At 43.5% G+C, this 27775-nt stretch overlaps 1 protein-coding gene and 1 pseudogene across 3 annotated transcripts in view; one reads left to right on the top strand and one right to left on the bottom strand.

Moving 5' to 3' along the window:
- LOC149453048 (uncharacterized) overlaps nt 1-27775 on the bottom strand; it is a 189553-nt gene that overhangs the window by 23802 nt on the left and 137976 nt on the right. The window lies entirely within an intron of this gene.
- Nucleotides 14332-16073, top strand: LOC149453052 (ras GTPase-activating-like protein IQGAP2; annotated as a pseudogene).

The following is a 27775-nucleotide window of genomic DNA, read 5'->3' as shown; positions in this document are numbered from 1 at the left end:
TTTCACAGTAAAACAATTACACAGAGGTAAACCGAAAAACTGCGCCAAAAGTAACCTTGTTGCTGACGCAAAAATCACTCCTATCAGCACCGCTAAACGATCCACGTTATACACGCAATCTTTACTGCAACCACCTAGAACCGTTTACACAAAAAGTCTGCTGGACGTGAAACACGCGACACAGCAGCTTAAAACAAACCCGCTTTACAATAAGGAACTACTTTTAACAGGAAAAACACAAGAAAAACATAATCACTATACAAGAAATCTATGTGCAAAAACCCAGACTTCACCGCGCTCATTAAATGTGGAACACGTGAAGGGAAAACTCGCTTAACACACTTTAAATTGGCTGGCAATACGCAAATTTAAAGCTAAAAGCAAACAACTTAAACTGTAAAAAATTTGGATTAAAAACACAATATGGGTCAAATGCATATAGGAAACTTCATGCACATTGCATAGAGATTACTGCACATTTGGTAGCCAACAAAATGGCCACCAAACAAAAGGAGTCCATGTGGTTTAGTCAAGAAAATGACCCCCCACAGAGGAGCACATGGCAGATACTAGAATGACCCCCCACAGAGGAGCACATGGCAGATACTAGAATGACCCCCCACAGAGGAGCACACGGCAGACTCTAGCCTCAAAATTGCCTCTTACATAAAACAGACTTTTAGACAGAACATACACTGGACAATTACACAACAATATGAAGCACACATACAACACAATTTGGGCACAATCACAGAACGGACATAAAACACCAACATATCACACTAACATGCACATGTAACAGAAAGGACCCCCTGCTGCATGCTTGCTGGGAGCAGTAGTACACATTGTACAGATCACATACACACAGAGATCTTACAACAGTTAACAATTAACCTAAGCCTTTCAGCACTGTAATAATTACCTCACGTGGAGGGGGGTAAAGCAATCACCACAGTACCTACAGCCCACAAATACTTACCTAACACTATGCAACAACTTTTACCCACTAAAACATATACCCGTTTAATTTTTGGTTGGAAGATTTTTAAACTTGACCAAATCCAGCCAACCAAACCCACCCCCCCTGCTGCTCTCAGCAGAGACAAACCCTCGTCTTTTCACCCACAAATCAAGAGTTTAGGACAAAAAACGAGGTCCTTGTTAAGCGGTATTTCTTGTTAGCTAACAGAGAGCGAAATCAGCCACACGAACACGCAAAAAGCGATCCTCTTAATGGCAGAGAGACCTGAAATGTGCCGGCATACTTTTTGCTAGTTCATGATGGCCATTCCCCCCTCGTTCTAGGTTAGCTACGCAAGAATACGCGTTAGTATCCACCAGGCTCGCCAAACTGTCTTGGAAATTCGCTTTAACGAATTTCTCCTTACCGTGAGTACTCGCAGTTGGATGCGCAGAAATCCCCCATAAAGCTGTGCGAATCTCGCTTACCACGACTGCAGCCAAACTACACGATTCCTGCCCATCCAAATACTTTGGTTCTGTTGAATTTGTGGGTGATGGAGCTCCGTTACCCTGGAATGATCACACGACACTCTAAGGCTGGTTGCAACTCACATAAGGGCCGGCTTTAGGCTCAGCTCTCTGTTTTTATTAAGAATACACACATGCCCCCCACATGAATAAAGTCAAACCCTCCCACCGAACAATACAATGGGGATTGCCTATACAGAGGATATACATTCCAATTGGAGCATAGCCTTTGCTATTATCTATCACTGGTCCTCCCCCATGAGTCTTCTGAGGTCAGCAGACTTCCTCCCCTTCCCCCCTATGAGCCATCTGAGGTCATATTTCCTGTCCTACTAGCTTCTATTGGTATGCAAAATTCTCTGTACAAGCACTCCCTAAAAATATCAGTCTGTACCTGGATGGGCCCGATACGATCTTTATTAAAACACATCCATCCCAGATACAGTTTCAAGTTGGTAATGGGTTGTAAGATATGCATAAGCCTACACGTGGAGTTCACACCGCTTGCGCATTGCGTTATGAAGCCCACGTGGTACCATGCTGCTGATATGTGGATACAGGCCCACGGTCTACTGACAGCAGCATTCGCATGGAATGCCGTGGTGGTATACACGCCGGTCTATAAGCGCAGATCTGCCATCTCATCCATTACCAAGCCGAGTACTGTAATACATACATTGTACATGCGCATGGCCCAATTGCAGCCTTCAGAGCTTTAATTAAGCCACACGAGAGACATATGAATAACACGAATACATGACACATTTAAAGTTCGACCAACAATACAAAATTTCCATGACACAGTATACAAAGAATCCCTGAAATTGGGACCAATAGCTCACAAAATAGTGATCACAATGGCTCAATAATGCCCAATAAGGAAAAGAACCAAGTGACAATAAGTGAATCCCTAAATGAGGGATCAAATTCCACAAAAGTGACAAGTGCTGTGTTATAACATCAAGAGAAAAAAATATACCAAAATTATATGAACATATAAAAATAATGTTATGAAAAACATCAACACCACTTAAATTTAAATAATATTATGCAATAAGTCCAAAAGAAAAATAAAAAAGAATATACAAAAAAAGCATATAAAAATATATAAAAAATTCAAAGTTGCGTGAACACCAAGTATTCCAACGCTTTTTGAAACGTACAGGTGATAAAGTGGATGTGCATAACAACCAATGGGAAATAATCCATAAGCGGCTGAATTGCCCCCTCAGCTCCTTGAAGCGACCCAAACGGGCCAAAACGTTTGATATCCCCTTCACTGCTATGCGTAATAAGCAGCAGGGTCACCTCCAGAGATGTTAAAATGAGATACAGCCAACTCACATTAAGATTAAGAAGGTAGAGATAGAAGAGATCTTCCATAGTGGAAATCAGTTTAATATACTTTTAAGAACATATATAGCCAATTGCCCACTCACTTTGCATTAAAATAGAACAAGCTGTAAAACCACATGCTATGGGTGTACTTGCATGGGTTTTTAGGTGTAGCAAGATGGCATCCACGCCAAAAATACGTCACCACGTTCCTACGCGTTACGTCCCGTTATCACGAGACTTCCTCAGGGTAACGTCATTGGTGACATGCGGCTTTATATAGGGAAAATGGATGTCAATCACAGTTCAGAGGCAGACCTGCTTATTGCTCCTACCTCTCAGGAAATCTCCTGCGGCCATTACCAGGGAAAATGTAATATTATTGATGATACTTATATTTCTACGCTTTTATTTATATAACTGATCAATATATATTAAACCGGAGCTTGTGAAATAACACTTTTAAACTGTAGGTAACCCTACGGTGGCCATTTTAATGGGGTCCTGTATAGAAGATAATCTATGAGATGCTCCTACCTCTCAGGAACTTCAATAGCTATACAAATCGGGGGACTATTAATATCTGAAACCTACACTTTTATTAAATCTAAAAACATAAGTTAAAACAGGGCATGTATATCTGCACTAATGCAGTTCTAAACCTTTATTAATAGCAATCAAAAGTTGAACATATATCGAATGTACTAAAAATATATAAGGAGGTGATGACTATTTAATATGGCGATCTATACCTATTTAAAATCATTTTTGTTGATATCTATAAAAACTAATGCCATAAATACTACTTAGGATAAAAAACTATAAATTTTACAGAAGAAAAGAGAAAAAACTGCTATTTACTATTTTTTCTTATTGTTGTATATGGCCCCAACCTAATGTCACAAAAAGATATATGATACACTAAAAAGTGCGTTTTGGAGTGACTATTTATGGTGTATCAATGCGTTATAAAGTGCGTTTTGGGATGTCACCTAAAAATAATGATTATTGTATTTATTTATTAGTAGGTAACATTTAGGTTGAGCGCTGCACCAGGTTTTGATAAGTCCACTCCCTAAAGACTCCCCCCCCCCCCCCCCCGACATCCACCAGCCTAGGGATGTGGTGATGAGGCCCTTGTCCCTATGAAGCAGGCAAGGTACCCCTACCAAGTTGAGGGCACGTGGCGTGGCCTGGCATGGTATGGTTCAGGAAGTAGGGGGGTGCATGCTTCCTGCTTCTCTATTTCCTGACCAGTCAAGCTGAATGGCTAGATAAGGATTTGGTATAGATTTTGGAGGGACCCCATGCAACCATAAAGAAACCGGCAAGGGAATTACATTTAGCAGCAATTTTTTTTTTCTGCATGTCACTTTTGCTGGACTACATCTTACAAGTGTGCCGCTTCATGGGCAGATTTACAGTATTCCCCAACATGTTATCTGAAGATATTTACCTGTGAGACAGGTAAGTCCAGATTTATTATTTTAATTGGCATTTTAGTCTTACCATGGTGATTCCAGTATTTATTTGTACAACAAACACAATTCTCATTTGTACAGTATAGTACATGACACAGGATCTATAGTTTTAACCCTGTGTTATGCTGCCACCTTCAGGAGATGGGATGCTAAAACAAGAAAGCAGTAAGGATGGCGCAGAATAACTCCTCCAGCTCTTAGCATGCCTCAGTTTTTCGCTATTATCCTTAAAAGGAACTTTGCCCTAAAAAAAAAAAAAATACTGTAGCTGCTGACTTTTAATAAACATAACAGGGATCCAGCGCTGTCCTCACCAAGGCCAGTTCTTTGCCGGTCTTAGGGTTCCGCGGCACGGCCATCTTGGATGTGGAAGCCGGCAGTGACTTTCTGGTGCTTTACAGCTGGCTTCCCACTGTCCATGCACAAGTAGTGTTGCACTTTCCCAATAGGAACCCACTCAAAAATAAATATATATATATATATCACCCAAAAGTATTAGAAGTTCTGCTTTAGGAGTATGGACTTCAGCTCTTTTTTCTGAGAGAAGTAATGGTTTCTTTTTATTGTTTATTTTCTTCAAGACTCTTCTGTGAAGATTCCTAGTTGCTCCATAGCCACTGCCACTTCATTTTGCAGCTTTGCAAGTTGGTTGACTCCTTGATAGAGCCTTGGAGGATTGTGCCCAGATCCCACCTGAGAGAAAATGTGGAGCCAAACTTTGCTCTAGGCACTGGATCCTGTGTGAGGTGCTCACCTTGGCACTTAGTGCATTGTATTTGAGCTATCTGCATGGTGCTATACAGTTCCAGGGTTGAGGTCCATCCACTGGTGGTACCCTGTCTCTGAAGATCCTTCCTAAAGGGTATGACCACCGGTACAGTGAAGACTGTTTGGGATGCCCTTGAGGGGGCTGTTGTTGCGCACCCGGATTGCAATCAGTGAGTACCTAAGGGCTTGTTCTACAGGTGGTGCATCAGTAACCCTTGCTGCTACTATACTCTATATACCTGGAATTATATATATTGTTGGTTATCTCTGTAAGGCATCATGCCATTTTTGCCAAAGGTCATGTTAACTGCAATCAGTCTGCCTCACCTTCTCCTCCAGAATCTATCTCTGTTATTTTCTACAGCTTCTGTAGCTGTGGCCAATGTGGAAGTCTACCCTATCCCCTCAGATGGGTTGGTACATGGGGAGCTTTAGTCTATAGGCTTAACACCTAGCCTAAATGTATTTGCATAGACTGTTCTATGCCAAGCTGAATCCTTAGATGGCCCCATCCTACTACTGTTCCCAGGACTTCAGACATTGAGGATCTCTTTTGCCTTTGGTTTGGCAAGCCATCACTCTGGTCTGACACAGCTTCTCTCTCCTGAGATCAGTACCACAGGGACATCTGCCTCATACTGCAACTAATGGCTGATAACTTCTCCTATTGGGTACTTAAACGTTGCATGGAGTCTGCCAGGTTTGTCATTGTAACTTTCATGTGGGGGACTTTCCAGGCCTTGTAGCCTTTTTTTCTAAGTATTGCCATGCCTTGGACCTGTCTACTGTACCAAGGGTCTTCTCAATGCACACTTACTTATTACTAGTAAACAAGGATTCTTGCTTTCCATATATTGCAATACATATTCAAGCTGGCCAAATGCATCAAAGTGATCCCTCTTTAGCCATCTGCTACTCTACTGTGCAAAATGCCAACAGGTCAGTCAACATCCATCAGACTGTGCAGATCCTATTGAGATCCTGGATGATCCTCAAATTCTAGAAATAGAACTCAGAGCTGGATCCTTTCATTGCTCTGAATATCTGAGCCTGATTCTAATCCTTGTCCTGTGCAAAGTTTTTCCTTCCCCTAGAAATGCTCCAAACTTTTCACTCCCATGTTCAGACTCTGAAGTCCAGGACCAACCGACCCTGATTTTGCATAAGCGTTAAGGATTTAATGGGGTCCTTCTTGAGGAAGTCCCATATCCCCATCTTCACACCAGACTGTTGCTGCTTACCATTCTGCAGCATGGGACATGAATGTGTAATATCTGGTTTATCCCATTCGCTGTCAGGCAGGACCAGGCTTGCCCTGATGTTCAACGCTAGATGCAAAAAATGTCCTTCCTCCCAATGCTTTGGTTGGTGCTGTTGACGAATGTCAGCTTTTTCGGCTCAGCAAAAGTTCTAGGCACCCTTTTAGTATGAAGGACTTGGTCATTGCTGAAAATAATTTACTAGCAGTGTAGTAGACTAATAGAAATCCAACAGACCCAACAGTCATGACATGTATGCTGCTGATTCTGTGTAATTGAATCACTAATTGAAAGGGGCAAGTTCAAAATAATAGCAGTGTGGAGTTCCATTAGTGAGGTCTTTCATTCTTTGAAAAACAGGTGGCAATTATTGCCCTTATTTAAGGAAGGAAGGCAGCAAATGTACATGCTGGTTACAGTGCATTTCTCTCTGAAATTCTGAGGAAAATGGGTCGTTCCAGACATTGTTCAGAAGAACAGTGTACCTTGATTAAAAAGTTGATTGGAGAGGGGAAAACATATAAAGAAGTGCAGAAAATGATAGGCCGCTAAGCTAAAATGATCACAAATTCTTTAAAATGGCAACCAAAACCTGAAAGACGTGGAAGAAAGCGAAAAACTACCATTTGAATGGATAGAAGAATAGCCAAAATGGCAAGGACTCAGCCAACAATCAGCTCCAGGAAGATGAAAGAAGGTGTAAAGTTCCCTGTGAGGACTGTTACAATTAGAAGACGCCTATGTGAAGCCAAGCTATCTGCAAGAAGCCCCCGCAAAGTCCCACTGTTGAAAAAAAGACATGTGCTGAAGAGGTTACAATTTGCCAAAGAGCACATTGACTGGCCTAAAGAGAAATGGCGCAACATTTTGTGGACTGATGAAAGTAAGATTGTTCTTTTTGGGTATAGTGGCCGGAGACAGTTTGTCAGACGACCCCCAAACACTGAATTCAAGCCACAGTACACTGTGAAGACAGTGAAGCATGGTGGTGCAAGCATCATGATATGGGGATGTTTCTCATACTACGGTGTTGGGCCTATTTATGGCATACCAGGGATCATGGATCAGTTTGATTACATCAGAATACTTGAAGAGGTCATGCTGCCTTATGCTGAAGAGGAAATGCCCTTGAAATGGGTGTTCCAACAAGACAACGACCCCAAACACACCAGTAAACGTGCAACATCTTGGTTCCAGACCAACAAGATGGACGTTATGGAGTGGCCAGCCCAATCCCCGGATCCTAATCCAATAGAAAACTTGTGGGGTGACATCAAAAATGCAGTTTCTGAGGCAAAACCAAGAAACAGAGAAGAACTGTGGAATGTAGTCCAATCATCCTGGGCTGGAATACCTGATCACAGGGGCCAGAAGTTGGGTGACTCCATGCAACACAGATGTACAGCAGTTCTCAGAAACAGTGCGACTACAACCAAATATTCATTAAGTCATTCAAAGGAAAGCAAAATCTTCAAACATTTTTCAGTTTATATAGTGAATGTTTGAGTTTGTAAAGAAGAATACAAATACTGATATTTTTTTGAACAGTCTAATATTCACTTTTCTTCAATTTTTTTTAGAGGAACAACACAAATTTGATCTATTTTTCTTCATGTTTTGATGCACATGCTGGATCGAAATGGGGCTCAGGTAAGTATAAGGGGGGCTGGGGAGCTGCATTCAGAAGGTTTTTTTACCTTAATGCACTGAAGGCATTAAAGTAAAAAAACGTTCTGCCATTAGAACAGATTTAAACTGAACTCTGCACTAGTTCTTCGCTGTATGGTCTTCTGCCTTCCTGTGCAGAGCGATAAGGGGGTACCTCTGGTCCTCCTGTATGGGGCCCAGAGCTTGCAATTCAACAGGGGTCCGTCGGCAGAGTGGGACCTTTTACTTCCATGTACTGCTGACTGCTCTCCTGGTCTGCAGCAATTAAAAAAACTTCCTGGGCCCCTGGCGGAGTAATCCTTGTGCTACAGTACCCGACAACTGAATTAAAATTTGTGCCTGTTTGTGCCTGTATCAATGTTATTGCTGTGAACTGCAACATGATTACTCTGCCGGACTATTTGATGATTTTCAGACACAGGCAAGTTTGTTTTTTTTGTAATTGCTGCAGACCAGCAGCAGCGGTGCCCCGAAGTAAATATTAAGTAGTCCCACTCCTTTTCCCAGGCCCCTGCTGAACTGATAGAAATTACTGTATCATCTGAACAGCCTTAGGTCTCATTTACACATGAGGTGCCCTCTGAAGAACAATCCACATTTGGATTGCTCTTTAAAGGGAATGTGACAGGCAGTGAGGAGGAATTATATCGCCTCTTCACCAACTGTTTAAACCCCTTATACCCGCAACTGTCCCTGCCCAGTGAACTCAACAGCAGGGACAATTTTTGCTGCACAATTTGGCTGCAGCATTTGTACACCCCCTTTTGCTGCCTTTGCAGCTTAAAGGGAATGGCTGGGTGGTGATAACACAGCTCAACCTTGCATTTTTACTGCTCCTCAGCCACAAGTGTAAATATAGCTGCAGGGCTCCTTTTTACAGTTGTGTTGCTCTCTAAAGAGTGATCTGTGGTGGATCAATATTTAGAGTTGTTCGACAGGTGGTGAGGAAGCATTATGTTGCCTCCTCACCACCTGTTTTAACCCCTAAAATCCAACACCACTCAGCTGCAGCCATGTGCACTGCACACGGTTGCTGCACAGCCCCATTCAGTTGAATGGGTTGAATTCAGCAAGTGGTAGTGTCCGCCGAGCTCTCCAGGCAATATCACTTTTGCTGCACCACAATGTAAAGCATTGAAGCCACATGTATACACTTTGCAACTTAAGGGGGAGCAGTAAAATGGCCTTACTTAGTCTGACAATGCAAGTGATAATGTGCCACATGCTGTACCACTCAGCAGGCTACACTATGAACATTACACACTCCTGATCCCTGCATTTTGTATGTTTTGCACTCCTACATTACATACTCTTGACCCCAGCAATCTGTACATTACTAATTTCTGACCCCTGAACTATGCACATTACCTGCTCCTGACCTCTGCACACTACACAGTACATGTTCTTGAAACCTGCATTTTGTATGGTATATGCACATATTTGATCCCTGTGCTCTGTTTTACATCCCTACCCCTACCCCTGTCCAATTTTGCCAAGCAGCTGTGAGTGGAAGCAGGACAGGACAGCCCTTTGTATTAGTGCCCTCTGGCACTCTGTAATGCTGCCCGGCCGGCCAGAGAAAAGAGAAGGACCAAGAGCTCAGTGAGACTCATGCCGCACTCGGCCAATGACCACAGCCCCACAATTTAAAAACGCGCCAAGCAGTGCCTTGATGCCATTTCACGCCCGCCCCTCCACCGAGAATGCCCAAGTCCGCCTAGCATTTGAATGGCGCATGCGTCATTCAAAAGTCGGCCTGCTGTCATATTTTTTTATAGCCAGCCGATGTTGCAGTTGCAGAACCTGCTCCAATTTTTCAGTTTGTGAGAGTAGCGTTGACTTTATTCTTGCAACACTCTTTATCAACTCCCCCACTGAATCTACCAACATTTATTAAATACCAATAAAAACATGAAACGTACATCTTTGTGTTTTAGTGTTAATATACGCCATTGGAAAGTATCTTAGCTCAGTGACTTTCAGCTTAGATTAAGTACAGTATGTTTACTTTTTTTATAATTCAATGTTTACCAAACACACCCTGCGGTGTGTTAATATATCTCAAGCATAGTTCAAAAACTTGCGGCACTTCAGAATACCAGTAATCCATCCATGTCATTAAGCCAATTTGGGTCACCTCTACCTAAGACTGAAAAGGCTCACCCAAAAGAGGTGACTCCACAATGGGAAAGGTCAAATGCTGAAGGTATCTCAAGTAGCCTTTGAACACAGCCGTCTACTATCTGATCCAAACGCCCTGACACCCTTCCTTCAAACAAATACACCGAAAAGTAAAATATACCCCAGGATTTTGTTAATAATTGCGTTTACCAGCCAAGTAAAAAAATAAATCCCATCACTGTGACAATGGGAGCAACATAAGTCTCAAATTTCTGTGTCATTGAGAGAAAAATAACCCCCATAATTGTTATCAGTGGGATTAAAGTCAGTGGAATAAAATAAACCATGAAATGTCCATGAAATAAAATAAGCCCCATCCTTGGTGTTAATGGAATAGAATGAGCCCCATCCTTGGTGTTAATGGAATAGAATGAGCCCCATCCTTGGTGTTAATGAAATAAAATGAGCCCCATCCTTGGTGTTAATGAAATAAAATGAGCCCCATCCTTGGTATTAATGGAATAAAATGAGCCCCATCCTTGGTATTAATGAAATAAAATAAGCCCCATCCTTGGTATTAATGGAATAAAATGAGCCCCATCCTTGGTATTAATGGAATAAAATGAGCCCCTTCCTTGGTATTAATGAAATAAAATGAGCCCCATCCTTGGTATTAATGAAATAAAATGAGCCCCATCCTTGGTATTAATGAAATAAAATGAGCCCCATCCTTGGTATTAATGGAATAAAATGAGCCCCATCCTTGGTATTAATGGAATAAAATGAGCCCCATCCTTGGTATTAATGGAATAAAATGAGCCCCATCCTTGGTATTAATGGAATAGAATAAATTTGCCATCATTGGTGTTAATTAAATAAAATAAGCCGCATCATTGGCGTTAATGGAATGAAGACAGCACCAGTTTGTTGGAGGTAGGGGAGTGTTACATGTATTAGCAGATTTAGATACACTAACAAATTGAATCCAAACTCCAGCTCACAATTCATAATCATTTACACCAGTATTTTTTAATTTTGGGAAACCCAAGCTTCTCAAGCTTCACTCCCTCTGTGATGTGAGTGTTGCCTTACCCTCTCCCCCCCCCCCTCCTTTGCTTTTGCTGTGCCTTATCTCTAGCCTTTTTTTTTTCCCATCTCTTCTAACATTCTGCTAAAACTTTGTGATTTGTATAGTACTGCTTGGACCTTGAAGAAGGGGACATTCCCCGAAAGCTTGTCCTCAAAATTGTAAGTTAGTGCAAATAAAAAAAGTATCACGGACAGTACTCAATTGTTTCTGTCGCAAATTCACTAATTCGGCTACAATCACCTCAAGCAACATGAATAAATAAAAGCTGATTATTTTAATCACCCGTCAGTAGAACTACAGGCATCCCTTTTTTTAATTTTGGATAGAGTAAGGGAGGGGTTATAACCTGTCAGAATTTTTTTTTTTCGCCATCTGTGCCTTTCCCTTCACTTCTTGTCCCATAGCCAAAGAGGAAGCGAGAAGAAAATCCCAGCAAATTAACAGGATTCCTTGGAGACTCTAGTGTCCCCATTGGAAGATTTCCCCCCTATTACTTTTCTGGGAACAACCCAAAATGTAGGATTTTCTTTTACTTTCAGTGATAATGGTAATCAGGACAAATAGAGAGGGCAAATCTCCCTAACGGAGACACAGACAGCAATAAAATCTGACAGGGGTTCTAATCCCTCTCCACTCTATCCATAACTAGAAAAAAAGGTTTGCCTCCAGTTATACTTTAAATGGTTTGCCTCATCCATGTACACTGCAACAATCTGCTGGAGAGCTTCCTGTTTACATTAAATATACTGTAGATTGATGTGTGTATAGAATATAAGCATACTATCCTGGTGTATTAATTCTGTGAATTAAACCTCCAGTGTCCCCTCTGAAAGGCAGACAACATCATCACCCAACAAGCTATCTAAACATGGCTCTGGACTTGCATTAGTACGGGTAGCACTGTTTATAAAGGTGTGTTGCCCATCCCCCATACCATGCCTCAGCAGCAGGTTGAAGTCTCTAAATTTGAAAAAAAAATGACTGTTATTTTCAGTTGAATCCACTGAGATTTGAAAATTACAGTTCCACAGCTAAAGGTGGGGGATGGAAACCGCCTAACAACCCCCCCCCCCCCACCAGGCCTACCCCAAGACAAACTGCTGTAAATTAACATTTGGTTGATTTATTGATTTCAACAATTTCTCCTATTAAAAAAGCCTGATTTTACACCACTCTACGGGCTTCATTCACAAAGCTAACACACTAAGACACAAATGTTTATTTTATATATAAAATATTACAGTCAAGTTTAAATATTACATGTGAGCACAATTAATATATGTATTCAGGGGTTTGTGAATTAATCCCATTAGTATTCCTGATAATTACAGTGCATAACCCCTTATGTAACATATTACTGGGCTCCTTAGACCAGAGTTCTTTGTTCAAAACAAGATCTAAAAATAGCAACCAATCAGCTGTGCTCACTGTGGTCATGTGACCTCTGTGGTCATGGACCTCTGTGTGATGTCACAGTGTAGCAGGCAGACACTTTCTGTCTTCCGTAGTGAGCAGTACTGTACTAGACTGCTAAAGGCGTTTTCTTCAAATATCTTGTTTATATTTGCACTAATGTGCTCCAATTTAAACATTTCTCATCAAATGACCACTGTTGAATCTCAGCGAAAAAGTAAGAAACTTTGTCTACATTTTTTTCCCATATTTTGAACAAAAACATGTTTTTCTCATTCACCTCTACCTACAAGTACTGTGCACACACATTCATAACACAGGCAGTGACAAAGTCAGCTCATCTCTCTATTCCTTTCTATTGAGAGCTGAATCTTGGCAGCCATCCAGCCCTCTAATAGAAACACAGCAGGTGCTGCCCCCTAATGGGAACACAAGGCAGGTGCTGTAACATCTTTGTTGTTTGGTAATAATGACTTCACATTATATACAGCTAGAGGGGTTAGGGTGGGCTTGTTTTAAAGCTCCCTTACTGCTTGTTAAATTATAGGAATACTTTAATGTCCATAGTCTGGGCACAGATGCTCTTTAGGCTTACATGTATTTATTGTTTGTCATTGACGCCATATACTTGTTTTACGTTGTGTACATACAGCCGGATAATATGTGACAGATCTGCATATGTAGCAGAATGGTATATAGTGTAGAATTGGTTCTCAACATTATAACTTTATTATGCCTAGTGTGGACAGGCTTTGGATTAAACTGTTACCTGAGCAATTTTAAAGTCAGAAGGGATATATCTTACATGGTAGGTGTATATCCCCTCATTTTTTTTAAGTGGGCCCTTTAAGGACCAATCTAAGGTTAATGAATGGTGAAAAAGAAATAGGAAGAGGAGGACGGGGTCTCAGGTTTGGGAAGGTTGTGGTAATGTTCCCAAGCCACTGCTCTGTGTGTCCATTCACACACAGAGCTGCAGTTTGGCCCTGCCCCCTCTCTCACCTCATTGGCTGACTGGCTGTGATCGACAGCAGTGAGAGCCAGTGGCTCCTGCTTGCTGTCTTAGCCAATGAGGAGGCAGAGACCTTGGACAATGAGGCTGTCTTGCACATTGCTGGATTGCGATAGGGCTCAGGTAAGTATTTGGGGGGGGGGGGAGCTGGGGGGCACTGCTGCACACAGAAGGTTTTTTACCTTCATGCATAGAATGCATGAAGGTGACAAACCTTGAGCCTTTACAACCACTTCAAGTCAGCCTTTTTTTAATGTGCTGCCAAAGAGGCTCAATTTCTGTTTATTTCCATGTGGCTGAAGACAAGCCAGCTAGGGTCACAATAATGACAGTGCTTTGGGACAAACATTTTGGTGTCTAATGCCCAGAAAGTCACAGTATACAGTATATATTCACAATTTTGTTTTCTTAGTTTTAGACAAAGTGAGGAAAGGTTAGAACACAATTAAAACCATTTTCTTTTATTTTACAGGTTTTACAACTATGGAGAATGAGGTTATGTCATCCCTTGTAGAAATACGCTCAATTGTTGGGAGCAACCACGCTGGAAAGCTTTCCAAGAAGTTGCTCCGAAGCAAAAGATTATCAGTTAGTTCCAGTCTAAAGGATTCCCATTCCTTGGACTCCTCCTTGGATATCCCTTCTCCCCAAGAGGTATTGATAAATTACCTAGAAGGTGAAGTTTCCACTAAAATGAATGCCATCCAAACACTAAAAGAGGAGTTGAATACCTTGGACAAGAAAATATCAATTCTTGTGAATGGGAAACGGACACTAGAAAGCCTTGTGTCCCGATTTCCAAAACTAAAGCTGGACAACAGAATGGACATTGAAGATGCGATGTCCATTGACAGACAACGCATGCTTGAACTGAGCAGGAAGACACAGAGGTTGGAACCCTATCAGCACCTCTTCTATCATCTACAGACCCAACCAAAGTACCTGTCCAAGCTCATATGTCAGATGTCAGTACATGAGTATACCATTCTTGAAGAAAGGCTTCTTCCCGGACTCTACAATCATGCCTCAACTCCAAGAGAGGAATATCATTTTGTCAAGTTTTTGGGAAATGCTATTCAGTATGAGGTCGAGAAAAAATGTACTCATATCAAGGATATAGTGGAAGGAAAATTAATGGGCATTGAGACTGCCTTCAGCTTTTACAGGCAGGCTGCAAAATGTAATGTCCTCCACAACAAGCTCACTGAAGTGATAGATGGGATATTTCACTTACATCACAGATTATTGGAAATACCTTCTCTCACTACTAACATGGCAGACCTAGTCTTAAATGCAATATTCTCAGATGTGCACAGTATACCTTATGGAATAAGGTATGTGACAAGAGTCCTAAGACAAGCCCTGCATAAAAAGTTCCCCCAGGCAAGTGCAGATGAAGTCTTTGAGACTCTTAGCCTTTTCATGTACCAGTATTTCCAGCCAGCTATAGCAGCTCCAGATGACTTTGGAATACTGAAATTTAAAATGTCAACAGAATCAGGGCAAAAAGAGAACTTCTTGATCGTGGCTGTGCTTGTCGGCCACACCTTAATTAATAGCCATTTCCCCAAGGAAAATGCTGGAGCTTCAATCAAGAATGACTATATAATCAAAAACCATCCACGTTTCAGGAGCATGTTTGAGGAGGTTTTTAATGTTCCAGAACCAGAGGAAGAATTTGGCTTCAATGAATATTCTGACATGATTTCCCTAAAGAATCCAGTGATAGAGCTTCATGCAATGGACATTGTAAGCACACATAAGCTGCTTTCAAAATATGAAAAAGTGGTCATCCCAAACCAACAAGACAGTCTTTATCAAATTTTCAAGGATCTTGGACCAGTTCCTAAGGTTAAAGATCTTCTTTTTTATGAGAATGCAGCTGCTGCTAACAGAGGTGGAGACTTGACAGCAACTAAAGTCTGCCTCTCCTTAGGCAGCAAATATATTCCACAAAAAGAGAAAAATTTGACAAACCCAAAGGCTGTACAGGATGCTGGGCTTTCAAAAGCAATGGACTCCCAAGATATCCTGAACAATACTGACATGGATGTCACAAAGGAAAATGAATTTCAGCTGCAGCAACAAGCTGAAATAACGAAGCTCAGCCAAGCAGTGGATGCCCTTAACGTCAGCTTCAAATATTACCAGGACAAGGTAAACCAATATCAAAGGTTCTGGAACAGTTGCCTAGAAAACCTAGTGGGCCAAATGTCATCCAATATTGACATGAACAAAAAGATGCAGAAGGAGACGGAGAAGCAAGATGACATTAAGATTTTGGGGCTGAAGGAAGAGAGGAAAGAAAAGGAGAATAAGCAAACTAGGAAGAAGAGGACCTGGCTTCATAAATTGTTCAGCCCTAAGTCACCCACTAGCATCAAAAAGGTCAAATATACTGCAGAAAAACTGCACTACAAAGGTGTCATTGTTGACACAACATGTAAGGAGACCAAAGAGCTGGAGAGAAAACTGCTGACAATAGAATTTGAAGATGACCACCAAATTAAAGTCAGCATCGGCAAAAAGTTTGTTCTCCTTCCCATTGCTGACATCCTAAACCTCCATTACAGCAGAACACCAATCATGGAGTTATTCTGCTATCGGGTTGATGTCAGCATGTTGTTGTTTTTAGTGTACAGCAAGCTTTATGTCAGAACAACACATAACGCACTGTATCAAGAAATAACACCATAGGTTGTTGATTCAGGGAGCATTCGATGGCCCTAGGGCGGGTTCAGCAAGACGCTGATTGCAATCTACCACTCGACTGCGGGCAGGCGACAGATAGATCGTTATCTCTGCCCTGCTTCCCCCAGCCGCTGCTGCTCTCATGTTCACTGCAGAGCGGAGAGCGAGCATAGTGATGGATGGAGGGCGGAGCTCCCTCAGTAGAGAGGGAAGAGAGAGAGGAGAGAGAGATATTGAGGGGGGAGAGAGAGGGAAGAGAAGAGAGGGGGGAGATCTCGGGCTGGACACCGGACTGAGGCACTTCGGGCTGGACACCGGACTGAGGCACTTCGGGCTGGACACCGGACTGAGGCACTTCGGGCTGGACACCGGACTGAGGCACTTCGGGCTGGACACCGGACTGAGGCACTTCGGGCTGGACACCGGACTGAGGCACTTCGGGCTGGACACCGGACTGAGGCACTTCGGGCTGGACACCGGACTGAGGCACTTCGGGCTGGACACCGGACTGAGGCACTTCGGGCTGGACACCGGACTGAGGCACTTCGGGCTGGACACCGGACTGAGGCTCTTCGGGCTGGACACCGGACTGAGGCTCTTCGGGCTGGACACCGGACTGAGGCTCTTCGGGCTGGACACCGGACTGAGGCTCTTCGGGCTGGACACCGGACTGAGGCTCTTCGGGCTGGACACCGGACTGAGGCTCTTCGGGCTGGACACCGGACTGAGGCACTTCGGGCTGGACACCGGACTGAGGCACTTCGGGCTGGACACCGGACTGAGGCACTTCGGGCTGGACACCGGACTGAGGCACTTCGGGCTGGACACCGGACTGAGGCACTTCGGGCTGGACACCGGACTGAGGCACTTCGGGCTGGACACCGGACTGAGGCACTTCGGGCTGGACACCGGACTGAGGCACTTCGGGCTGGACACCGGACTGAGGCACTTCGGGCTGGACACCGGACTGAGGCACTTCGGGCTGGACACCGGACTGAGGCACTTCGGGCTGGACACCGGACTGAGGCACTTCGGGCTGGACACCGGACTGAGGCACTTCGGGCTGGACACCGGACTGAGGCACTTCGGGCTGGACACCGGACTGAGGCACTTCGGGCTGGACACCGGACTGAGGCACTTCGGGCTGGACACCGGACTGAGGCACTTCGGGCTGGACACCGGACTGAGGCACTTCGGGCTGGACACCGGACTGAGGCACTTCGGGCTGGACACCGGACTGAGGCACTTCGGGCTGGACACCGGACTGAGGCACTTCGGGCTGGACACCGGACTGAGGCACTTCGGGCTGGACACCGGACTGAGGCACTTCGGGCTGGACACCGGACTGAGGCACTTCGGGCTGGACACCGGACTGAGGCTCTTCGGGCTGGACACCGGACTGAGGCTCTTCGGGCTGGACACCGGACTGAGGCACTTCGGGCTGGACACCGGACTGAGGCACTTCGGGCTGGACACCGGACTGAGGCACTTCGGGCTGGACACCGGACTGAGGCACTTCGGGCTGGACACCGGACTGAGGCACTTCGGGCTGGACACCGGACTGAGGCACTTCGGGCTGGACACCGGACTGAGGAATGATATTGCAAGCCGACTGAGGCTAGGTGTAACAAATCTGTCCATGTCTGCAGTACTGGTTGAACAAAACTCAGCTTACACATAGCCTGTCTGATCAAAGACTGCACTGCGTTTATGCAATCCATGAGCACATGTGATGGACAAGCTGCATAGTGCTCATGGAAACAATCTGGATCATCCTCCAACAACCATACCAGTGATTCCACTTGATCCACACTAAATGGGGGAAAAAAGTCATTCCTGCTTTCAGGGGTACAGGACCGAGCCAACTCAACACAAACCTGGATCAATGGCTGCACCTCAGAAAACTCTGTGCCCTGATCAACTAGACAATGAGCGATCCTTATACACTCTAGCAGTTGATCCCGGGTATACTCCTTCAGAGTCTGATAAGCATATTCTCTGTCATCAAACACTAGCAGAGATAAATACACAACCTCATCAAGATCCATCCTTCCCAGCAACAAGCCAAGATGGCTTCCCTGTGCAGCCACTTCTGGTCAGGATGGCCTTGTTGTAATGTCAGGGATGCGGGTGTGACCAGAAGTGTGTGGACTGACACAGGGAAACGCAGGTTTCAGATATAGTAAATAATATAATTTATTGAGACTAACAATACAAAACGCAGTGCAAAACTAAACATAACACAGTGCAAACAAACTGAACCAAACCTCCAACAGATAACAAACATACGATACAATAGTCAGGCAGGCCGGGTCATAGCAAATGGGCAAACGGAGTACCAGGAGCAGGCGGGAGAGTGGTCAGGACTAGCCGAGGTCAGTACGGGCAGAGTTCAGGCAGCGTCAGGACAGGCAGAAACAGGATCAGGAAACCAGGGCCAAGCAAACAGTACAACAAGGCACAGACTGCAGGTCTGGCCATCACTTAAATACACCACCTGCAATCAACCCCAGGTGATGGCTAATTGCCGAAGTGAGCCTCTGGTTGTTGAGAGCACCCGCTGGCCAGCCCTGGTACTGCAGCCCACAAGGCAGGTGAGTCCCACCACTATTGGCTAGTCAATTCCTGACATATGTGCTGTGTGGGGAAGAGGAGATCTCTTAAAGTGGAGTTCCACTCAAAAGTGGAAGCTTCACTTATTTGCCTCCTCCTTCCCCCTCCACTGCCATATTTGGCACCATTTGGAGGGGAGGGAGGAGCGGATACCTGTTTGTGACAGGTACCCGCTCCCACTTCCGGCTCAGTTTGCCACAGGGAAGTGAGCCGGAAGTTCGGCCCCCTCCTCCCTCTTAGTCTCCTGGCAACTTTCACAGATCCCAGAAGACTGCCAGAGCAATTAGTATGTGACTTGCGCATGCGCAGTGGGCACCAGGCTGTGAAGCTGTCATAGTTTGGTGCCCACAGTTGAGATGCTGGCGCCATGGAGGACAGAAGGAGAGAAGGGACTGCGTGTGTGAGAACATGGCTGGACTCTGGGACAGGTAAGGGTGTGTTTATTAAAAGTCAGCAGCTGCAGTTTTTGTAGGCTGCTGACTTTTAATAATCACAAAAATGTCTGGAACTCCGCTTTAAGGGCTCTGCCAACAGGGACACAGTCCTCAACTCTCACTGTCTTCCGCCATGCTGACTCCTGTACCCTGCCGGTACCGATCACTCACTGTGTTTATTTAGAGAAACCTGCCTTCATGGTGGGTCACAGTGGGACTTTAATTCCGCTTTAACAAGCCATGCTACCTAATGTCATTGACCATATTTGGTCAATGACTTCACTCGGAGATACCCGCTGGATTGTTTACTACATGAAACAAGCCAGCGGGAGGGGAAGTCACTCATTTAGTGGCAGTAGTGATACCACCACCAACTGATACAAAGTTTGGCTACAGAAATAAGAAATAACACCATAGGTTGTCGATCCAGGGAGCATCCGATCGTCTTAGGACAGGGTTCGGCAAGCTGACGATTGTAATCTACCGACAGCTGGCTTGTGAACACGGCTCTGCTTCTCCCCAGCCTCAGCCACTCTCTTGTCCACTACAGAGCGGAGAGTGGGAGGCAGCATAGTGCTGGATGGAGGTCAGAGTTCCTTAGTTAACCTTTCGAATTAAGCAACAGGTGATTGGTTGCTAGGTGGTACCACCACTAACTGATGCAAATTTTGGCTACAGCAGCTGCTGGAGGATCGGGTAGGCAAACAGGCGAAATCTGGCCATTTAGCTTTCCTATGTAGCAAACCTTCAACAACTAGAGTTCAAGTGCAATTCTCTGTCGACCCAAACTCAAAGCTTATCCCTAGTATGGAGTAGGAATGAGCTTGAGGTTTGGATCCATGTTGAGTTAGACCCAAACTCTAGCTGGTTCAAGTTCTCCAAACTGAATGGCCACATTTGCCCAGCTCAATGACCCAAACATCAGCCTGCTGCAGCCAGACGTCATTTACTTAGTAATAGTATCACTACCAAAATGGATCCCCCGTCATTAGTTTCTAGGTAGATAGCTACCTCCACAATTAAAAACTAAGCTTCTGGAGCCTGCAGTCACTGAATCACGGGTGCAATATTAGGCTGCATTCAGACTTGACTGTTTTGTAGCTTGAATCCCCAAAAAAGCTCAAACTTAAAAAATCAATTGCTCTCTATGGTGCCTGTTCACAGTTGATCGAGCAAACAGGCACCATAGTTAACAATCGATTTTTTAAGTTTGGAGCTTCGAGCTTTAACCCCTTTGCGCCGGTGCCTCCCGTCCCTTTAAGGGTTTCAGAAGCCGGGAGGCATGGCGGGTTTAAGGTCATGTGACCGCTGTGACACGCCGTCACATGATCGGGAAAGGTCCCAATTGAAAGAGGAGACCGGGACCTTTCCCTGAGTACTGGACATGTGTGCTGGGAGCTCGCAGGGCACGCGCTCTCAGCACATATGTTCTTTTTTAATAGAACGCAAATGTGCGGGCGCTCGGCGTCTACAAAACAGGTTAAGCTACAAAACACTGAAGTGTGAATGCAGCCTCAGGCTCCTGCACACAATACCTGCAGGTCTGTGCTTACTATAAGGTTAGGCACCAAAGAAATGTCTCTATGAGTATGACACTCCTCCTATACCAACATCATTGCGCCAATATAACAGAGAGTGGATATAATTAATAGGTGCTGCTATTAATAAAAAACTGTAAATAATAATAAGTTGTGATAAACAAAATAACCACAAATAATAGCGCAATCCTAAATTGAATCAATAAATTAATTTGCACAAATATATATAACCACCACCAAATATGTGCAAATTAATAGTGCAATAACATAAATAAGGAATCTCAATATAGTCCATTCAAAAAAGTCCATATATCAATGATCCTCAATCAATGAAGTACTGAGATCCTCCTTCATCAAATGTGATATTCAGTGCTCAGAACACCCCATCAAAATGCACACTCACCATGTGCTAGTAATTAACCAGCATATTAGTATATATTCACCAAACATACTCCAAAAGAAGATCCTCATGTGTTGGTAATCAATCAGCATATCAATATATATCCGGTATTCCACCAAACTCCAAAGGAAGATCCTCTCATATCCAAATTAGCACATGTGGGTAAAGAAAGAACTCGCCAGTGTAATATTATCCAACAAATTTATTGTAAAAAAAACCCCTTAAAATCACACTCACAATAAGTAAGAAAAAAGCATTTGATACATCAGGGCACAGAGCCCTGTATCCAGTGTCTCACCAGCCTGCATGCACTCAAAATGGTGGTAGTACGATCACGTGATCCGGACACGTGCGTCGGAGTGCGTGGTGACGTCACCGCTAGCCACACCCTCTGTGCTTATACCAGTGTTTCTCAACTCCAGTCCTCATGGACCCCCAACAGGTCATGTTTTCAGGATTTCCCTCAGATGAAACAGCTGTGGTAATTACTAAGGCAGTGAAACTGATCAAATCACCTGTGCAAAATAATGGAAATCCTGAAAACATGACCTGTTGGGGGTCCATGAGGACTGGAGATGAGAAACACTGGCTTATACCAACGTACGGGCGTTCAGTTGCAGAGCTGTAGGCAGTGTGAATGGACTATGAGCGAACTGATCAGCATGCTCGCAGTCTTTTGAAACCACAAGTCGAACTGCCTTTGTGGATCATTAATTCACATATCTATGCCCACTGCACAGCCACACCATTTAAAAAATTTGGCAGCAGGTACACAGAGAAGAACCCACAGCTGCTGTCACAGAGAAAGGGGCTCTGGTACAGGGTCAATAGGTGCATGCAGGGGTGGACTGACAACTCATGGGGACCCCGGGCAATAAGGGATCAAGGGGACCCTGTGTCCTTGCCCAAATTCAAAAAAGCCTATGAAAAAGGTACCAGGGGCATCTCATGGGGCCCCCTACTGACCCCGGGCCCTCGGGCAGTGCCCAAGTTTCCAAATGTTCAGTCCGCCCCTGGGTGCATGTTACGTGTTACACCCATGTTTAGGGTGTAAAATGTAACATGCTACTAAAGGTGAATTTAGCCTTTAAAACCATTGACACTGTGTGGCCCCCACTGCCTGCGGTTTTTCTTTTTTTCAAATTATAAACAAATATTTGGTGAATGACTTCAGCCAATATCACTGACTGGTCTGGACATCCCAGTAGGAGGGGATTGTTGGCGCAGGTCGTCACGTTTATATTGGCGAGTCGTCGTTCATTGCGATTGATATTGGATCTACTTCGCTGGACAACGTAACTGATGCTGGATTTACACCGTGGGACATATTCATTGACCATCGGTGTGCGATGTCGTGTTTGTGTTGGCGAGTCGGCCGGGCATTGCTCATTGTGACTGACACTAGATTTAAATTAAATCGCTGGACAGTGTAATTGATGATGGATTTACACTGTGGGGCATGTTTTTTAATGGCAGAGTGAATAGTTGTGCTTCTATCAGAGGGTAGTAGGGTGTTGTTCATTGTGATTACATCGCTGGATGATGGTGATGAATTAACACTGTGGGACTTTTTTTCTTTTCATACATTGTCAACAGTGTTGGTGTGTTTATTTACAGTGTATTTTCGGTGGGAATGAGTAACCAGACAAGATATCTGGGGACCTGCTTATCCTTATGGCGCCTTTCACATGAGCAGACTAATCAGGCCTGGTTGTCTGTATTTCAAGTGGATCCGATCGGACGATCCATTGCTCTTTATTGAGCGGTGGGTGTAAGCGGACATGTGTCCGTTTACACCCTCCTGCATCCGGTTCGATCCTACCCACTAAAAAGAGACGGATGGGGATCCATTCCCCATCTGTCTGACGGATTGGATCAGATGACGGGTGGAAATGGACAGGTGGTCCGTTTACATCCAACAGCCCATAGAGGACAGCAGGCTGTGTTCATGTCTGCTCTGCATAAGCGGAGCGGACATGGATCTGTCACCTGCTTCCTCAGCGGGGATCAGCGGACAGATCCCCTCGCTGAGAGAGCAGATGCGCTGATGGGTTCCACCAAGTGTGAAAGGGGCCTAAGAGGAATTCCAGGTTCTGATAACTACAGTATGAGCCTCCTGCGCTACTAGATGAACAATGCTACCGAATTGGGAGGGCTGCTAGCACCCATCCATATATCAAATGGATACTAGAGTAGACAAATATATATATATATATATATTGGTGCAGCGCTTAACCTAAATGTTACCTACTAATAAATAAATACAATAATCATTATTTTTATGTGACTATTAGTGTACACTGAATAATAGTCCCTTATCGTGAAGTGAACTGATCCACTCAGGGATCTAAAGTGAAAACAAAGAAGTGACTAAACATGGTACCATAACAAAAAACAGTGAAAACAAAAAGTCCAAATGGGACTGTACTGATGTGAATAAAAAACAAATAGTATACAAAGAATCCCTGAAATTGGGACCAATAGCTCACAAAATAGTGATCACAATGGCTCAATAATGCCCAATAAGGAAAAGAACCAAGTGACAATAAGTGAATCCCTAAATGAGGGATCAAATTCCACAAAAGTGACAAGTGCTGTGTTATAACATCAAGAGAAAAAAAATATACCAAAATTATATGAACATATAAAAATAATGTTATGAAAAACATCAACACCACTTAAATTTAAATAATATTATGCAATAAGTCCAAAAGAAAAATAAAAAAGAATATACAAAAAAAGTATATAAAATATATTAAAAAATTCAAAGTTGCGTGAAGTGGATGTGCATAAGAACCAATGGGAAATAATCCATAAGCGGCTGAATTGCCCCCTCACCTCCTTGAAGCGACCCAAACGGGCCAAAACGCTTGATATCCCCTTCACTGCTATGCGTAATAAGCAGCAGGGTCACCTCCAGAGATGTTTAAATGAGATACAGCCAACTCACATTAAGATTAAGAAGGTAGAGATAGAAGACATCTTCCATAGTGGAAATCAGTTTAATATACTTTTAAGAACATATATAGCCAATTGCCCACTCAATTTGCATTAAAATAGAACAAGCTGTAAAACCACATGCTATGGGTGTACTTGCATGGGTTTTTAGGTGTAGCAAGATGGCATCCACGCCAAAAATACGTCACCACGTTCCTACGCGTTATGTCCCGTTATCACGAGACTTCCTCAGGGTAACGTCATTGGTGACATGCGGCTTTATATAGGGAAACTGGATGTCAATCACAGTTCAGAGGCGGACCTGCCTTTTGCTCCTACCTCTCAGGAAATCTCCTGCAGCCATTACCAGGGAAAATGTAATATTATTGATGATACTTATATTTCTACGCTTTTATTTATGTAACTGATCAATATATATTAAACCGGAGCATGTGAAATAACACTTTTAAACTGTAGGTAACCCTACGGTGGCCATTTTATTGGGGTCCTGTATAGAAGATAATCTATGAGATGCTCCTACCTCTCAGGAACCTCCAATAGCTATACAAATCGGGGGACTATTAATATCTGAAACCTACACTTTTATTAAATCTAAAAATATAAGTTAAAACAGGGCATGTATATCTGCACTAATGCAGTTCTAAACCTTTATTAACAGCAATCAAAAGTTGAACAACGTAATATAAATGCATATATGGAATGTACTAAAAAATATATAAGGAAGTGATGACTATTTAATATGGCGATCTATACCTATTTAAAATCATTTTTGTTGATATCTATAAAAACTAATGCCATAAATACTACATAGGATAAAAAACTATACATTTTACAGAAGAAAAGAGAAAAAACTGCTAATTACTATTTAATCTTATTGTTGTATATGGCCCCAACCTAATGTCACAAAAAGATATATGATACGCTAAAAAGTGCGTTTTGGAGTGACTATTTATGGTGTATCAATGCGTTATAAAGTGCGTTTTGGGATGTCACCTAAAAAGAATGATTATTGTATTCATTTATTAGTAGGTAACATTTAGGTTGAGCGCTGCACCAGGTTTTGATAAGTCCACTCCCTAAAGACTCCCCCCCCCCCCCACATCCACCAGGCTAGGGATGTGGTGATGAGGCCCTTGTCCCTATGAAGCAGGCAAGATACCCTTACCAAGTTGAGGGCACGTGGCGTGGCCTGGCATGGTTCAGGAAGTAGGGGGGTGCATGCTTCCTGCTTCTCTATTTCCTGACCAGTCAAGCTGAATGGCTAGATAAGGATTTGGTATAGATTTTGGAGGGACCCCATGCAACCATAAAGAATTACATTTATCAGCAATTCTTTTTTTCTGCATGTCACTTTTGCTGGACTACATCTTACAAGTGTGCCGCTTCATGGGCAGATTTACAGTATTCCCCAACATGTTATCTGAAGATATTTACCTGTGAGACAGGTAAGTCCAGATTTATTATTTTAATTGGCATTTTAGTCTTACCATGGTGATTCCAGAATTTATTTGTACAACAAACACAATTCTCATTTGTACAGTATAGTACATGACACAGGATCTATAGTTTTAACCCTGTGTTATGCTGCCACCTTCAGGAGATGGGATGCTAAAACAAGAAAGCAGTAAGGATGGCGCAGAATAACTCCTCCAGCTCTTAGCATGCCTCAGTTTTTCGCTATTATCCTTAAAAGGAACTTTGCCCTAAAAAAAAAAAATACTGTAGCTGCTGACTTTTAATAAACATAACAGGGATCCAGCGCTGTCCTCACCAAGGCCAGTTCTTTGCCGGTCTTAGGGTTCTGCGGCATGGCCATCTTGGATGTGGGAAGCCGGCGCTGACTTTCTGGTGCTTTACAGCTGGCTTCCCACTGTACATGCACAAGTAGTGTTGCACTTTCCCAATAGGTACCCACTCAAAAAAAAAATAAAAAAAAAAAATATATATATATATATATATATCATCCATGGAGTCTGCCAGGTTTGTCATTGTAACTTTCATGTGGGGGACTTTCCAGGCCTTGTAGCCTTTTTTTCTAAGTATTGCCATGCCTTGGACCTGTCTACTGTACCAAGGGTCTTCTCAATGCACACTTACTTATTACTAGTAAACAAGGATTCTTGCTTTCCATATATTGCAATACATATTCAAGCTGGCCAAATGCATCAAAGTGATCCCTCTTTAGCCATCTGCTACTCTACTGTGCAAAATGCCAACAGGTCAGTCAACATCCATCAGACTGTGCAGATCCTATTGAGATCCTGGATGATCCTCAAATTCTAGAAATAGAACTCAGAGCTGGATCCTTTCATTGCTCTGAATATCTGAGCCTGATTCTAATCCTTGTCCTGTGCAAAGTTTTTCCTTCCCCTAGAAATGCTCCAAACTTTTCACTCCCATGTTCAGACTCTGAAGTCTAGGACCAACCGACCCTGATTTTGCATGAGCGTTAAGGATTTAATGGGGTCCTTCTTGGGGAAGTCCCATATCCCCATCTTCACACCAGACTGTTGCTGCTTACCATTCTGCAGCATGGGACATGAATGTGTAATACCTGGTTTATCCCATTCGCTGTCAGGCAGGACCAGGCTTGCCCTGATGTTCAACGCTAGATGCAAAAAATGTCCTTCCTCCCAATGCTTTGGTTGGTGCTGTTGACGAATGTCAGCTTTTTCGGCTCAGCAAAAGTTCTAGGCACCCTTTTAGTATGAAGGACTTGGTCATTGCCAAAAATAATGTACTAGTAGGTGTAGTAGAGTAATAGAAATCCAACAGACCCAACAGTCATGACATGCATGCCGCTGATTCTGTGTCATTGAATCACTAATTGAAAGGGGCATGTTCAAAATAATAGCAGTGTGGAGTTCTATTAGTGAGGTCATTCATTCTATGAAAAACAGGTGGCAATTATTGCCCTTATTTAAGGAAGGAAGGCAGCAAATGTTGTACATGCTGGTTACAGTGCATTTCTCTCTGAAATTCTGAGGAAAATGGGTCGTTCCAGACATTGTTCAGAAGAACAGCGTACCTTCATTAAAAGGTTGATTGGAGAGGGGAAAACATATAAAGAAGTGCAGAAAATGATAGGCTGCTCAGCTAAAATGATCGCAAATGCTTTAAAATGGCAACCAAATCCTGAAAGACGTGGAAGAAAGCGAAAAACTACCATTCGAATGGATAGAAGAATAGCCAAAATGGCACGGACTCAGCCAACAATCAGCTCCAGGAAGATGAAAGAAGGTGTAAAGTTCCCTGTGAGGACTGCTACAATTAGAAGACGCCTATGTGAAGCCAAGCTATCTGCAAGAAGCCCCCGCAAAGTCCCACTGTTGGAAAAAAGACATGTGCTGAAGAGGTTACAATTTGCCAAAGAGCACATTGACTGGCCTAAAGAGAAATGGCGCAACATTTTGTGGACTGATGAAAGTAAGATTGTTCTTTTTGGGTCTAGTGGCCGGAGACAGTTTGTCAGACGACCCCCAAACACTGAATTCAAGCCACAG

Source organism: Staurois parvus, unplaced genomic scaffold, assembly GCF_062004578.1.
Source record: "Staurois parvus isolate SC_StPar_1 unplaced genomic scaffold, SC_StPar_1.0 ptg000453l, whole genome shotgun sequence".
NCBI classification, from domain to species: Eukaryota; Metazoa; Chordata; class Amphibia; order Anura; family Ranidae; genus Staurois; species Staurois parvus.
This window is presented reverse-complemented; position numbering and strand designations above follow the sequence as displayed.